Here is a 17,307-nt window from a genome sequence, read left to right on the forward strand (position 1 = left end):
CCCTTTTGGAAGGGGTGGCTGCCACTTGGTTTGTCCAACAACATGACCAGGTCAAGTGTAATTGGCCACTATTAAAACGCTTATTAATACAATGTTTTGCACACCAAAATGGAACACAAATAGCACTTCAACAGTTGAATGTTTTGCGACAACAACAAAAAGAACCAATTGCTCAATCTGTTGTTAAGCTCAATCATTTGTTTCTACGAGCTGACCCTTCCATGTATGAAGAAATGAAGCTGTATTTTTTGTGGCCACGCCTTCAACATGATATCTCCCACCGAGTGCGCGACCAAGGGCCCCGACCTCTTTTCATGAGGCCATTCAAATAGCCTAGCGCATTGAGAGCGGCATGCAATCGGAGCTTCCAACACCAATCCTAGCCCTCCCGCAAACCTCATCTTCAAGAACCAATGGAGATTGACGTTCAAAACATGCAATACGCTTCTCGAAGAAACCTATCAGATCGAGATGCTCAAGGAAGACCAAAGTGTTTCTTTTGCAACAACTACGGCCGTGTCAGCAAACACTGCCGAAGGCTGAGGGCAACACAACAAGTTCAAAACAGTCAGATACAAGTAGCAGATGTTGCTTCACTTGCTGCTCTTTCGGAAAACATCTGAGCGAGTGAATGATGGGAGGCACCCATTCTCACATTCAAGCCGCCGCTACTTCCAACCGCATGGTGTGTTCCACTGTAGCTCTCATTCAAAACACATCACAAGAAGCACTTTTAAACACAGGCAGCACCATTTCATCTATTAGTCAAGATTTAGTCACTAAGTTAGGATTAGACACTTTCACATCTAGCCCTATTTTTATATTGTTTGGGGATAAAAACAAAATCTACCATTCAAATAGTGTCGCCCGTTGCAATTTTCATTTGGGTCCATCCACTTTTGTACATGATTTCTATGTTTTGCCACGTCAATTACTCCCAATGACACTGGGATGTGATTGGTTCCTCAGCACATGAGCACGATTAGACTTTGAACACCATACCCTTGTACTCCCCCACAAGCTACCTATCTCTTTCATCTATTCAAACGAAGGACCCAATTTTGTTAATACATAGCACACACTCATAGACAAAGCCCATCGCACACAAGACGTCCGGTCAATTTTGACCAAATTCCCTTCTTTGTTCACCAAGTCGAGTCAGCACAAGGTCATCAACCTCCCCGTATATCATGCCATCCGCACAGGAGATGCCCCCTCAATTAAGATGGCAAGCCGAAGAAGATCGCCAAAAGACATACACAACATAAACCAAGCTGTCACAAATATGCTTCAGCAGGGGATAATCATCCCTCTAACAGTGATTGGGCCTCCGAGTCCCACCTAGTGAAAAAGGATGACGGGTCCTACAAGTTCTTAATAAAGTCACTCATCATGACTTATACCCCCTTCCACAACGAGAAGATCTCCTCGACAGGCTTGGGAAATCCCGCTACTTCACGTGATTAGATTTAGCATCTGGCTATTGGCAAATCCCCCTTGATCCTAAAGATGCTCACAAAACGACGTTTAGAACACCAAGTGGTCTATATTAGTTCACAAGAATGCCCTTTGGGCTTTCCGATGCTGGTAGCACTTTTCAACGCACAACAAACTTCATCATTTTTTAAGACCTGATTACCCAATAATATGTATTGGTATACTTGGATGATATTCTGATTCACACTGCCACTTGGCAACAACATAAAATTATTATGCAGGATGTGCTTCACAGAATACAAAAGTTCAATCTGCAGCTACAGTTACGAAAGTGCAAATGGGGGGCAACCAGCCTCAAATTCTTGGGTTTCCTAATTTCTGCAGAAGGTATTCAGATTGACCCGTCAAAGCTAAATGCCATCAGCTCTTACCGCCCACCCACTAACGTTAAGAGTCTACAGAGCTCCCTCGGCATGGCTACCTTTTCCTTAAGGTTTGTACCCCACTTAGCCACCATCACTCACCCTCTTCGGCAACTACTCAAGAAAAATGTCCCCTATACATGGGACCAATCCTGTCAACAAAGTTTCCGGCAGCTTAAGGAAGCTATACAACAGCCAGCAATGCTAGCACACCCGGGCTTCCAAAAACCATTCCTCTTACAAACCGACGCTTCTAATTTTGGCCTCGGTGATGCCCTACTCCAGCAAGATGACTGCGGTCAGTGGTGCCCTACCGCCTTCATCAGCCGAGCCCTATCTAAACCTGGGATCAATTACTTCACAACTAAAAAAGAACTGCTAGCCACAATCTGGGCATTTGTCAAATTCCATCCATACCTTCACGGGTCTGATGTCCTCGTCGAGACTGATCACCAACCCATAGTTCCAATGCTGCAAAAGAATCACCCCCCTCCCAGCCACTTACTCATATTGATTCTAGCCCTACAAGAGTACGGTTTCCAGATCAAGTTCAAAAAAGGTTCCACCAACTTTTTAGGAAATGGTTTATCCCGTACAGAAATTCAACATGCACAGGTGGAGTCGCCACGACTACACTTAGCCCAGCTCCCGCCCTTCAACAAGCTGGCCCCATCATCTGACAGATAATCCATAATCTGCGCTCTTCCACAAACCACCCCCATCAACGCCAATTTGTCATCATAGATAACCTACTTTATCTAAGTCAACCTGGCCACAACCCTCGTCTATACGTCCCTGAATCCCTACAAAACCAATACATCCAATATTTTCATGGCCACCAATTATCAGGTCACCTGGGTTTTCACAAGGTACTAGAAAAGACACGACAAGCACACTTTTGGCCTAAGATGTGGCAAATAGTTTCCCAACTGCTACGAGAATGCACAGTTTGCCAAGAAATCAAAACACCAAATCAGAAGGTAGGACATTTAACTCCCATTTCTGTATCAGAACCCTTTGAGCTCATTGGTTGGGATATCATGGGTCCTTTCCCACATCTGTAGCTGGCAACCAATACATCCTCGTCATAACAGAATACCTCACAAGATGGTGTGAGGTACAGGCAATATCCGATTGCACAGCAACAACAGTCGCAACTGCCCTCCTACATAATGTAATCTTCCGACATGGCTGTCCACAACACATCCTTTTCGACCAAGGGGTATAGTTCAAAGGAGAGGTATTACAGGTGCTTACAAAAAGCCTCGGAATCAAACAAAGATTTTCCTCACCATACCACCCACAGACAAATGGTCTCACAGAGTGGCTCAACCGCACTCTCAAGAAAACACTCTGCCTACATCGACCCCTTACACCAGAATTGGGATGAGCTACTTCCGTACGCCACACATGCCTACAACACATCTGTACAAGCATCCACCAAGGTTAGCCCCTTCAGAGCTCTGTATGGCAGAGACCCACGATTTCCACGTGATCCGAACACCAACAAGACCAGAGCCACCAAAGCTGATGCAGTGGATTGGCTTGCCTACCTCTCCACCACCCTCCCACTTCTCCGTAGCGCTATCTCTACCAACCTGCAGAAAGCCCAACAAAAACAGAAGCGACAATACGATGAAGGCCGTTGCTTGCAAGACTATGCTGATGGTTCACAGGTCAGCGTGTATTACCCCATCCGACGCCAAGGCCTTAGCGAATCATCACTACATCATTGGATTGGCCCCTACACAGTCCTGCAACAGCTCCGCCCAACCACATATCGACTCCAACGCAACCTCAACAAGTCCATTACCACCGCATATGTCTCAAGGATGAAGCACTACTTCGCCCCCTCACTCCCAGTCACCTCCACTTCTGCAAGGGGGAGGTGTGACCTGTAAGCACAGTCAGCAACCTAAGCCAGCTAAGCGTCTAGTCACAGTCGGTTGTAACTTGTAACCAACTGGAGCGCCAGAAGCGCCAGTCATTTCTTGGTATTAACCAATGTAACATAAGGCCTTGAGAGCCAGAATGAAAGGGAGCTGAAGTCGAGTACTGAGCATCTTATAATATGCTTATTTAATTCAATGATTTTTGAATTAATTAATTAATTAGAAATTTTGTCTACCTTCTATATATATATGTTGCTTATGGCTCATGTTTCTCAAAAAATTAATTTTGGACGCTCGATGGTTGGAATCGAGTGCGAGAAAGGTCAGTATTTTTTGTTTCGCACACATAAAAATGTTGTAGATCCAATTCAGCAAAATTTGGCCTTTTTCGTAGCAAACAAATTCACCGAACGTGTCTCGGGTGTCGAAACGAATGCCGAGTTATTCCATTCCCGGCCTCCCCTTTCTTGTCCTTGAACTACCCCCGGGTCCATTTTGTCTTGAGGCTCCGGCAAACGCGCAGAGTGTTGCATTCTATCGATCGATACGGCTGTTAGGTAAATGCGGTGTGCCTCACCGTGCTTTGCCCGTGTCCGTCGGTCAGTGTCTGACTGCCCACATTTATCTCCTTATTCTTTATATTCTTTATACATATAAAGAATAAGGAGCTCTCAGTCACATTCTCACATGGTGCTCACACAGTGAGATTTGGGAGCTCCACCCACATCCTGTGTCATGCTCTCTCTCTCTCTCTCGCCCCCCTTCGCACTCTCTACGCACGTGCACCGAATTCGTGCACTCACAATTGGTATCAGAGCTTTGGCTTTGCGACAGTTGGAGTGCTACAAAGAAGTGAGCTTTCAGCGTGAGCTCGCTTTCGGTGGAAGCTTGAGATAGGTGAGCAACCACCAGATCTGTGCTCATAGAAGCTTGAGGGGCATTCCCAAGCTTGAGGGAAGAGTGTATTGCAAGTGTGTATGGTTATTTGCATCCATACTTGCAGGAAGAATGCAGATTTTCATTTCCGCAGGTCATTTTTTGGGCTCCAAAACAGTGTTTTTTGCATAACTTTTGCATACGAAATGCGATTTATGCAAGGTCAGGGTGTAACCTGAGGTTTTGGCATGCTTCGGACGCAATGGTGATATCCATTTGAGCTGATTTTGACCTCTGAATTTTTTGCAACAGCAACAAATTTTTGCTGCGTTTTTGGACCAAAAACAGTGTTTTTTGGTATATCTTGCACACTCGGACTTAGATCTATATGATCTAGGGTCTACCCCAAGGTTTGTCGACGTTACAGACGCAATGGTGATCTCAAAATTTTGAAATTCTAATCTCTAAATTTTCTACAGTAACCTGCGTTGTTTTTTGAGACACAAAAGATTTGACAGTTTAGGGCTTGTATACTGCAAATCAATGTGTAGATTACCGCTAGGGATATGTACGTCACATTGTAGAGTGCATTGGGTGCGGATTTAACTTGGAATTGTGTATACAAGTGTTGATTTGAGATGTAGTTCTTGGACTAAGACACATTCGTACGCAGTTTCTCGGCACATGATTTTGTGCTGATGTATACTCTATGTGGGAACAAATGTGGAGATGTGGAGCCATCATGGCTAAGTATTTTGGATGCATGGTTGATGCTCATGGTTGAGCACTTGTTTATGCACATCCATTGAAGCTTGTTTATGCAAACAAGTTGACCTCTTTGTATGACATTGTGAGGTGATTCCGGACGACTATATTCCCGGATTTGGCCATTTGGACATTTTGTGTTGTCTCCATTTGCGGTTTACTAATGAGTTTTTTCTCTAGTTACAAGGGAGACTCTATCAAAATTTTGTCAAATTTGTTTTCCTATTGTAGAGGCTTGTGAGATTAACAGTTTTCTCACTTTGTTTGCTTGAGATAGTGGTTTGCTCTCAGGTGGGAGAGTTTTGTGATCTTGAGAATTATTTGCCATTGTTTGGCATGTCCATGAGAGGTGATGTTTGTTCATGACGATTGACATGTTGGTATTGTGGCCATAAGGGGCATATTAGGCACCGTTGCTTCAGGCGTATGAGGCAGCGGAAGAGGCAGATGCATGGTGCTACTATGAGGCCAGATGCTAGAGAGTATGCATGTGACGGGCATGTCACTTTTGAGTCTAGCTTGCCTCAAACTACTTTGTGTCTTGGGATAGCACATTGTTTATACGTTTTCTCCTTGACGAGCATGCAGTTTTTCACGTGACACCACGTCGTGATTTGTTTTGCTCTTTCTCTAGTGGGAGACTTGGTTGTGTGCAGCTCGCTGATGGTTCAATATATGACATAGAGGGTGCTGGAGATGTATACATGTCCTTACCTAGCGGTGCATTGCTTACGCTACGAGATGTACGTTATGTACTAGGACTCAGTCAGAGTCTCATTTCAGTGCGTCAGTTTGGCAGAGTAGTGGACATTGTATACTGCTTAGAGAGCGTTTATTTCAGATGCATAGGGGATCACTGGTGATAGCCAGAGGTGCTAGGTGTGGTCTGGTATATCCTTTACATATTTCTAACACACGAGGATGTATAGTCTCTTTGTATTTGCAGCCATGTTTGGAGCGAGACGAGGCGTGTCTCTTTTATGGATGTGCTGCATGGAGATCAAGTTGTGCATTCGTCTTGTGGTGATGTTCATGCAGACAGTGGTATCTCTAGGGATGCACGGCTTTGTAAGTCATCAGTTGAGGTGACATCAATTGAGCCAGAGACCGATGCATTGTTCTATGATGCATATGATAGGGCGACAACGTCCTTCAGAGAGCTGTGTGTGATTGCAATGGTGCTAATTTTTTGGTTTTGCAGTCATTCTCAGTAGATATGCCTTTGCCAGAGGATGCTGCCATGGTGATGCATACTCAGGTGGTTCCTGATGAGGATGCATACGGCACTAAGGTTGCTGACAGGGATAGGTTAGCAAACATAGTGCATGTTTCGTCGGCTTTCAGGTCTCTAATGTCTTACCTTTTGGTTTCGAGACCTGATCTTGCTTCCGCGGTTGGTGCATTTGCAGTGGGAGTTGTCAGTCGTACGATGACTGACACTGGCATTGTGTATTATGGAGCCATGCAGGTCGTCACTCAATACCTGCATCATGAGTGTCATCGTAGTTCGAGCCCTAGTGGTATGCATGTTGCATCTACACTAGAGCATGTTTGGAGTGAGCCGGTGGGTATAGGTTGAGAGTCGTCTTCTCTCACCTCTTGTATATACTAGTTGTAGGCTAGTCTTCTCGCCACTTATCAGCACACAGTCTTTAGTGGGAGAATGTTAGGTAAAGGCAGAGTGCCTCACCGTGCTTTTCCTGTGTCCACCGGCCAGTGTCCGGATGCCCACATTTATCTCCTTATTCTTTATACATACAAAGAATAAGGAGCTCTCACTCACATTCTCACATGGTGCTGACACAGTGAGATTTGGGAGCTCCATCCACATCCTGTGTCATGCTCTCTCTCTCTCTCTCTCTCTCTCTCTCTCTCTCTCTCTCTCTCTCTCTCCTTCGCACTCTCTCCGCACGTGCACCACATTTGCGCACTCACAACGGCCAAATATGAGTTCCTATTCTTTGTCATACACACACACACACACACACACACACACACACACACACACACACACACATATATATATATATATATATATATATATATATATATATATATATATATATAAAATAAATAAATATATATATACATATAGGTGACGATTTGGAAAAACAAAGAGAGAGAGAGAGAGAGAGAGAGAGAGAGAGAGAGAGAGAGAGAGAATGGAGAGAACCTGCTTCGCCTCGATGAAGTGTGTGCATGTGAGAGAGAGCACGTGTTTAGAGGGCGACGGATTTGGACACCGAAACAAAGAGAGAGAGAGAGAGAGAGAGAGAGAGAGAGAGAGAGAGAGAGAGAGAGAGAGAGAGAATGTCAAAATGTTTAAAAAAAAAAAACCTTTAAATCAAATGCAAATCCCCCCCCCCCCCCCCCCCCCCCTTTTTTTTTTGATAACCATCAAATCAACCCCCAACCCTTCAACTTTACATTTTTACAAACATAGAATCTAATGGTATATTCCTAACTAAGTAGCCTATTTTTGAATTAGTTATTTAATTACAATTTTGGTATACCTCTAAATATATTTTGGTCTCTCTTATAGGTTCTTGTTTCTTAAAAAATTAATATTGGGTGCTCTGGCGGTCGGAATCCAATGCGGAAAAGGCCAGCATTTTTTATGTTGCACATTAAAAAATGACGTTGACTAGAATTATCCACAATGGGGAAGCAACACCATGCGGGTCCTAGAAATGGCTCTTTTTCAGGGACTTAATTCCATTGCGTGCAGCTCATGCGTCCGAATTTGGGTCGGGTACGACCATTGCTTTTCATTTCTAGTGAACCAAATGGCCGCAGGATTATGTTCTTTTTTCAATCGGATCAAGAGACTATAAAATAGAGGGGGGCTTTAAATCTAAAGCAAAAAGGAGGGAGGGGGCCTGGTGCCAGGCACAGACCCCTCCTTCCTATTTTTTATTTTTTATTTTTTTGAAGAAAGGTAGAATAATGTAAGTTACTGGAAAAGAAAGGAAATACATGTACCCACAGGGAGGGGGTGGGTAATCCCCTTACAAGGCAAAATCATACCATTAATTCCTTCATTCTAAGTCTAGAAGCTGAATAAAATCTAGGGAGCATCTGTCTCCACTTATTCCAATTTACATTCCTATGAATGTCAAAGATAGACAAGTTTTCATCTAGAACTTCCTTGGCCTCATCACATAGGCTTGATGCTGCTTTACATAGCTCTTGTTGGAGTAATTCAATGTTTGCTGAATTTGACAGACCATATACTACAGAGTTTCTCTGAATCCAGATGAACCAGATGATCATTGACCTCCAGATGTTCCACAGGGTTACATCCATACCTTTGCATTGACCTAGAAGTAGGTCTTGAACACTTATGGGAGAGGATCTGAGCTGCAAGGAAACTTTGTTCAAAAGGTTGATGCATCTTGAGTTGTTTCTGCAGCTGAAAAACAAGTGTGAACAGTCCTCTAATTGTGTTTTGCATCTGCTGCAGCGGCCAGTTCCAATCCGTGCCTTCAGAGCCCTTTATGCTGTCCAGACCCCCTGATATGTTATCAACCACATAAGGTAAGAATATTTGATGGTTTTGGGAAATGCCCATAGACACTTGAATCTGTACTCCCATTGCTTGCGACTCCATTGATTCTTCCATTTGGAGTTAAGTCTTTTCTTCATGTCTTCTTGGAGCCCACCTTGCTTGGTTGCCTGCTTAAAGATAACAGAGGCAAGATGAGCGGTAGCAGATTTCTTATGGTTGGATTTATTTGCAAACCTACACCTTTTGAGGACTTCCCTTGCTCGGTCAATACACGATTCTGCATGAGTATTGCTGAGGTTGAATTTTGAGACTAGGTCGACCCTGTTCTGAGAGAGAACCCAATAAATAGATCTCCCCATCTCTTAACTCCAAGCTTGAAAAGACCATATTAGGTATTTTGGTAAAAATCTCACATTATGGGAATCTCCAAATCGACTAAATTCATGTAATTTGGGAATTTTCCACTTAAAGTGGGAAAAATTGAGGTGTGTGGTTAGTAAATAAAGTGAAAATCTCATAGGATTGTGGTGTTGATAAACACCAAAAGTCAAGAGGATGTACAACACATGGATTTGAATAATAACTATAAATTACATAAAACAAAGGAAGATACAAAAAAGATTTTGTTTACAAACTGACTAGTATAGTCACAATAGAAGCTCCACATAATTCTACTCCACATTTGATACCATATCTGAACTTTGATCCAAGTGTGGTTGATGTGCACGAGTGAGGCCTTCTTTGGATTTTAGAGCATGCCTTTCTAGAATCTTTATTCTAGAAAATGGTCCTTCTTTGTTGGGTCTCCAGGACCAAACAATTGCATCTACAGTTTCCCACACTTGTGGGTCCTTATAGTTGACAGCCCAATAACCCTTCCAACAATTACTGTAAGCTTGAGTATCTGTCATCCCACTTTTTCTCGCGCAAGGTGCCCAATATTGAATCAAGAGTTTACTGTAGTTTGGTGATGTAGGCTCATTATCAATGTCAGATAAAGCCATTGCAAGCCACAATGGATAGATTTTTGTGTCACTCGGAACAAGCATAAGAAAGTCACCTTGGTGCACATCAGACATAGGGTCAAACTCTTCCCTTGGCCTATCTCATTGAGGCCCACAAAAATGATCGTTCAACTCTTCAAGGCCTAGGAATCTTTCTGCTCCTTGTTGCAAATTCATTGTAGTGCTTTGTAGGTGAGAATATTCTTGAGTTTTTGGCCAAAACATTTCATACAAGACTCCCTCTGATATGATTGCTTTTCCAATCTCTTCAATTACCTTACTCCAATAATCTATCACGGGTCTATAATATCGCGGAATACTTGAACCATTCCCTAAATTTTTCCAAAATTTTATATAGTTCTTTAGCCCCAAAATGACTTCTTCGTGGGCCTTGACATAGTCTGCCATTTGTACTAGAGGTGGATCTCCATGTGGTAACATTGGCTTGCCTTCTGTGTCTGTTTTCCAAAGGCGAATACTTCCACTCCAACTTGATACACCTACATGTGCCTTATATTGCATCATTGGTGTCTCATCCTGCATAAAGAACCTGAATTGAAGCGGTTTGGAATGTCCAACAAGTATGTCTTGTCCATCACAAAGATAGCCATCACAATATTGCTTGAAATCGGGGATCTTTGTGAGAAAAAATGGAGCTGGAGATGAAGATGATCTGTTTCGTAATGTATCCATCAAATGTGGCAAAGTATAGGTTTGTGTAACTCTCAGCTTCTCTGAAAACCTACTAAACATGGCGTCTATGTCCTCATGTGTATGCCCAACCATTAAAAATCCCAACTGGATGGTTTTGAAAACACCCCTTGCAACAAGCATTGACAAATAGGCATATAAGTATCGATTTTTGTTTTCCCTTGCACAATTATCCAATTGTAGCAACAAGTTCTCTGATAATCTGCAAAATGTTGACCCCAATTCCTCTTCTGCAATTTCTGACGACTGCACAATGGGCTCTTTTCCATCACTCAAGTTATGGTAGTCCAAAGCATCCCTTGAGTTCAAAGCATGTAGTAGTGAAATATTGATCCTTGGAAGTCCATTTGTTACTAGATCACCAAGAGGATGCTTATCTATCCTCTCTAGGTTATGTAAACAATTAGCAATTGAGCCAATTGTAAGATTTGGATCAGCTGGCCACAAACCATTCAAGACAAAGTGTCCGTAATGACCTTCTCCATGTCCATGAGTGATCATGCCAATCAATGCCACCTGCAGATTATATCGTGAATCCACACCCTTGGGAACAATGCGTAATCTAGGAATGGGAGTCTTCTTTTGATCCATCTTATCATGGATTATGCATACATATTTTTGTGGTTGAGTTTCTGAATACGTGCGCCATGCATAATATAGGCTTCTGCAACTCTTTTGTTGTGCCATGTGAACTTCTCTCTCCCTCAAGAGAAGAGCTAACAACACTCCATAATGAGCCTTGGAGAGATGAAGTATCCATTGTAGGAAAAGGTAGGACCACATCTTTCAAGCATTCCTCCACTAGTATGGAGACATTTCCTTGCCCTATCTTTGTACCACCACAAGTGGAATCTGGATCTGTTCTACACACACAGCCAATACCAACAATTTCATTGTCAAGTATCATATGTACTTTCTCCCCAGATTCAAAGTCCATCCTGTAAGTGAAAAAGATTACATTGTTAAATCCATAGTTATAGAAAAATACTCTTCAAACAAAAAATCATGCTACAACCACAATGAAATCTGTTATCTTGTTGTCTCTCTCTTGAAAATACATGCACATATTCCCACACATCGTCTTCCTCACTTACACATACATAACCATACTGAAATCTGTTATCTTGTTGTCTCTCTCTTGAAAATACGTGCACATATTCCCATACATCGTCTTCCTCTCTTCCACATACATAAACACAGTGAAATCTATTATCTTTCTCTCTCTCCTCTCTCTAGAAAACAGGTATTTCTCTCTCTCTCTCTCTATCTATCTATCTCTGTATCTTGCTATCTCTCTCTTGAAAATACATGCTCATGTATGTGTGTGTCTGTGTTATCTATGTGTATGTATGTACATTTGTGTTATTTCATTGTAATACTCATACATAATGCAGATACACAATTACACTTAATTACGATATGCACACATAGTATATATACATACATAAATATCACAAATAACTAACACATTGTAATACTAGTAAACTTGAATGGAAGACTTACTTGCGTGATCTGTTAAAGTCGATTCTTGTAGCGAGTTCTGGATGTATGCTGAGCTGATTTTCCTCTAATCCATTTGTAGATATGATTGTAACTTGTGTTTCTAAAAAATAGTAGTGTTGTTTAGTGATACACCTAATGGACATAAATGGTTGAAACTAGGACATGTAGACCAAAAATACGTGTATTTCTTTGGATGAATATATACACTTTTTGGTGACCCTTACCACAAGTGGTGGACCTTGAGACCAGTGGACTATAAGGACCTCCAAACAATACCTTGTACACTCAATCCTTCTTGGTATCTAGGTTGCACAAGTGGTGGACCTTGTTCAAATTCTCTAACCACTCTCTCTAACATGGTGACATAATTTAGGTGTGATAAGTTCATATCTATGCAAACTAATATCAGTTTAGGCTTGTTAATTTGAATTTGTTTGAATTTATGTACAATATAATGATTTGAGGTTTGCATATTTGAATTTAGGTGGTATAATGATATCTTTTTGTGGTAAACTTGAATTTAAAATCAATTTCGCGTGGAATATTTTAAATTTAAGTGGTAAAATTTAAATTTTTATAAAAAAGTTTGAATTTTAAAATTTGGGCGGGATATTTTAAAATTTAGGCGGGATATTTAAAATTTGGGAAAGATATTTTAAATTTAGGCGATCAGATTTTGAATTTTAAATTTAGGCGGGAAGGTTTTGAATTTATAGCGAGATCTCCCTTACATAAGAGAGTATAAGTTGGACAAGTGGTGGACCTTAAAGCTAGAGCCCCCATGCTACTGGACATGATAGGTAGGGAATCTAGTTGAATAATGTATGTATAATATATATGTAATAGATCTAGCTTGGACAAGTGGTGGACCTTGGAACAAAACCCCATGTAAAACATATCATGGACATTCCAAGTGGTGAGAAAAAATATCATTTAAGATATAGCCTTATAGGTTGGACAAGTGGTGGACCTTAACACCAAGATATTCTTAATGTAATGACATAGAGTGGAAAACTTGTGAATCTTGAGACCAAACCATGCTACTAGCGATAATAGCTTGGACAAGTGGTGGACCTTGAAACTAATCCCCCCATCTACGAAATATTGTGGGTTTAAGGTATTTTGATGGAGCCTAGCATCTTGGAGACATGGTGCAGCTTGCTTCTCTTCATGTTTCAATGAAGCCTATCTTGGACAAATGGTGAGCATCCTTCTCTCCATGTTTCAATAGAGCCAAGATTGGACAAGTGGTGGACCTTTGCTTCTCTCTATGATTCAAGTGGTGGATCTTGGAACCAAACCCCCATGTAAAACCTATCATGGTCACTCCAAGTGGTGAGAAAGAATAACCTTTAAGATAAAGTCTTATAGGTTGGACAAGTGGTGGACCTTAACACCCAAATATTCTTAATATAATGACATAGAGTGAAAAAGTGGTGAATCTTGAGACAAAACCACTCATGCTACTAGAGATAATAGCCTGGACAAGTCGTGGACATTGAACGTAAACCCCCCATGTTTCAATAGACTTAGCTTCGACAAATGGTGGAGCATCGTTCTCTCCATGTTTCAATGGAGCCTAGCTTGGACAAGTGGTGGACCTTTGTTTCTCTCTATGTTTCAATAGCGTTAGCTTGGACAAGCGGTGGACCTTGGAACCAAACCCCCATGTAAAACCTATCATAGTCACTCCAAGTGGTGAGAAAGAATACCCTTTAAGATCTAGCCTTATAGGTTGGACAAGTGGTGGACCTTAACACCCATATATTCTTAATATAATGGCATAAAGTGGAAAAGTGGTGAATCTTGAGACCAAACCACTCAGGCTACTACCAATAATAGCTTGGACAAGTGTTGGACCTTGAATGTAAACCCCTCATCTACGAAATATCGTGGGTTTAATGTTTTTCTATGGAGCCTAGCATCTTGGAGACATGGTGCAGCTTGCTTCTCGTCATGTTTCAATGGAGCCTGTCTTGGACAAATGGTGGAGCATCCTTCTCTCCATGTTTCAATGGAGCCTAGCTTGGACAAGTGGTGGACCTTTGCTTCTCTCTTTGTTTCAATAGAGTTAGCTTGGACAAGTGGTGGACCTTGGAACCAAATCCCCATGTAAAACCTATCATGGTCACTCCAAGTGGTAAGAAAGAATAACCTTTAAGATATAGACTTATAGGTTGGACAAGTGGTGGACCTTAACACCCACATATTCTTAATATAATGACATAGAGTGGAAAAGTGGTGAATCTTGAAACAAAACCACTCATGCTACTAGCAATAATAGCTTGGACAAGTGGTGGCCCTTGAATGTAAACCCCCCATGTACAAAATATCGTGGGTTTAAGGTGTTTCGATGAAGCCTAGCATCTTGGAGACATGGTGCAGCTTGGTTCTCTTCATGTTGCAATGGAGTCTATCTTGGACAAATAGTGGAGCATCCTTCTCTCCATGTTTCAATGGACCCTAGCTTGGACAAGTGGTGGACCTTTGCTGATCGCTATGATTTAATAGAGTTAGCTTGGACAAGTGGTGGACCCTGGAACCAAACCCCCATGTAAAACCTATCATGGTCACTCCAAGTGGTGAGAAAGAATAACCTTTAAGATATAGTCTTATAGGTTGGACAAGTGGTGGACCTTAACACCCAAATATTCTTAACATAATGACATAGAGTGAAAAAGTGGTGAATCTTGAGACAAAACCACTCATGCTACTAGCGGTAATAGCTTACAAAAGTGGTGGACCTTGAACGTAAACCCCCCATGTTTCAATAGCATTAGCTTCGACAAATGGTGGAGCATCCTTCTCTCCATGTTTCAATGGAGCCTAGCTTGGGCAAGTGGTGGACCTTTGATTCTCTCTATGATTCAATAGAGTTAGCTTGGACAAGTGGTGGACCTTGGAACCAAACCCCCATGTAAAACCTATCATGGTCACTCCAAGTGGTACGAAAGAATTACCTTTAAGATGTAGCCTTATAGGTTGGACAAGTGGTGGACCTTAACACCCACATATTTTTAATATAATGACATAGAGTGGAAAAGTGGTGAATCTTGAGACCAAACCACTCAGGCTACTACCAATAATAGCTTGGACAAGTGTTGGACCTTGAATGTAAACCCCTCATCTACGACATATCGTGGGTTTAATGTTTTTCGATAGTGCCTAGCATCTTGGAGACATGGTGCAGCTTGCTTCTCGTCATGTTTCAATAGAGCCTATCTTGGACAAATGGTGGAGCATCCTTCTCTCCATGTTTCAATGGAGCCTAGCTTGGACAAGTGGTGGACCTTTGCTTCTCTCTCTGTTTCAATAGAGTTAGCTTGGACAAGTGGGGGAGCTTGGAACCAAACCCCAATGTAAAACCTATCATGGTCACTCCAAGTGGTAAGAAAGAATAACCTTTACCAAACCCCAATGTAAAACCTATCATGGTCACTCCAAGTGGTAAGAAAGAATAACCTTTAAGATATAGACTTATAGGTTGGACAAGTAATGGACCTTAACACCCACATATTCTTAATATAATGACATAGAGTGGAAAAGTGGTGAATCTTGAGATAAAACCACTCATGCTATTAGCGATAATAGCTTGGACAAGTGGTGGGCCTTGAATGTAAACCCCCCATGTACAAAATATCCTGGGTTTAAGATATTTCGATGAATCCTAGCATCTTGGAGACATGGTGCAGCTTGCTTCTCTTCATTTTTCGATGGAGCCTATCTTGGACAAATGGTGGAGCATCCTTTTCTCCATGTTTCAAAGGACCCTAGCTTGGACAAGTGGTGGACCTTTGCTTCTCTCTATGATTCAATAGAGTTAGCATGGACAAGTGGTGGACCTTGGAACCAAACCCCCATGTAAAACCTATCATGGTCACTCCAAGTGGTGAGAAAGAATAACCTTTAAAATATAACCTTATAGGTTGGACAAGTGGTGGACCTTAACACCCAAATATTCTTAAGATAATGACATAGAGTGAAAAAGTGGTGAATCTTGAGACAAAACCACTCATGCTACTAGCGATAATAGCTTGGACAAGTGGTGGCCCTTGAATGTAAACCCCCCTTGTACAAAATATCATGGGTTTAAGGTGTTTCGATGAAGCCTAGCATCTTGGAGACATGGTGCAGCTTGGTTCTCTTCATGTTTCAATGGAGTCTATCTTGGACAAATAGTGGAGCATCCTTCTCTCCATGTTTCAATGGACCCTAGCTTGGACAAGTGGTGGACCTTTGCTGATCGCTATGATTTAATAGAGTTAGCTTGGACAAGTGGTGGACCTTGGAACAAAACCCCCATGTAAAACCTATCATGGTCACTCCAAGTGGTGAGAAAGAATAACCTTTAAGATATAGCCTTATAGGTTGGACAAGTGGTGGACCTTAACACCCAAATATTCTTAATATAATGACATAGAGTGAAAAAGTGGTGAATCTTGAGATAAAACCACTCATGCTACTAGCGATAATAGCTTGGACAAGTGGTGGACCTTGAACGTAAAGCCCCCATGTTTCAATAGACTTAGCTTCGAAAAATGGTGGAGCATCGTTCTCTCCATGTTTCAATGGAGCCTAGCTTGGACAACTGGTAGACCTTTGCTTCTCTCTTTAATTCAATAGAGTTAGCTTGGACAAGTGGTGGACCTTGGAACCAAACCCCCATGTAAAACCTATTATGGTCACTCGAAGTGGTAAGAAAGAATAACCTTTAAGATGTAGCCTTATAGGTTGGACAAGTGGTGGACCTTAACACCCACATATTCTTAATAAAAGTGGTGAATCTTGAGACCAAACCACTCAGGCTACTAGCAATAATAGCTTAGACAAGTGCTGGACCTTGAATGTAAACCCCTCATCTATGAAATATCGTGGGTTTGATGTGTTTCGATGGAGCCTAGCATCTTGGAGACATGGTGCAGCTTGCTTCTCGTCATTTTTCAATGGAGCCTATCTTGGAAAAATGGTGGAGCATCCTTCTCTCCATGTTTCAATGGACCCTAGCTTGGACAATTGGTGGACCTTGGAACCAAACCCCGATGTAAAACCTATTATGGTCACTCCAAGTGGCAAGAAAGAATAACCTTTAAGATGTAGCCTTATAGGTTGGACAAGTGGTGGACCTTAACACCCACATATTCTTAATAAAAGTGGTGAATCTTGAGACCAAAACACTCAGGCTACTAGCA

This window comes from Adiantum capillus-veneris, chromosome 2 (assembly GCF_014529385.1).
Source record: "Adiantum capillus-veneris isolate H3 chromosome 2, ASM1452938v2, whole genome shotgun sequence".
NCBI classification, from domain to species: Eukaryota; Viridiplantae; Streptophyta; class Polypodiopsida; order Polypodiales; family Pteridaceae; genus Adiantum; species Adiantum capillus-veneris.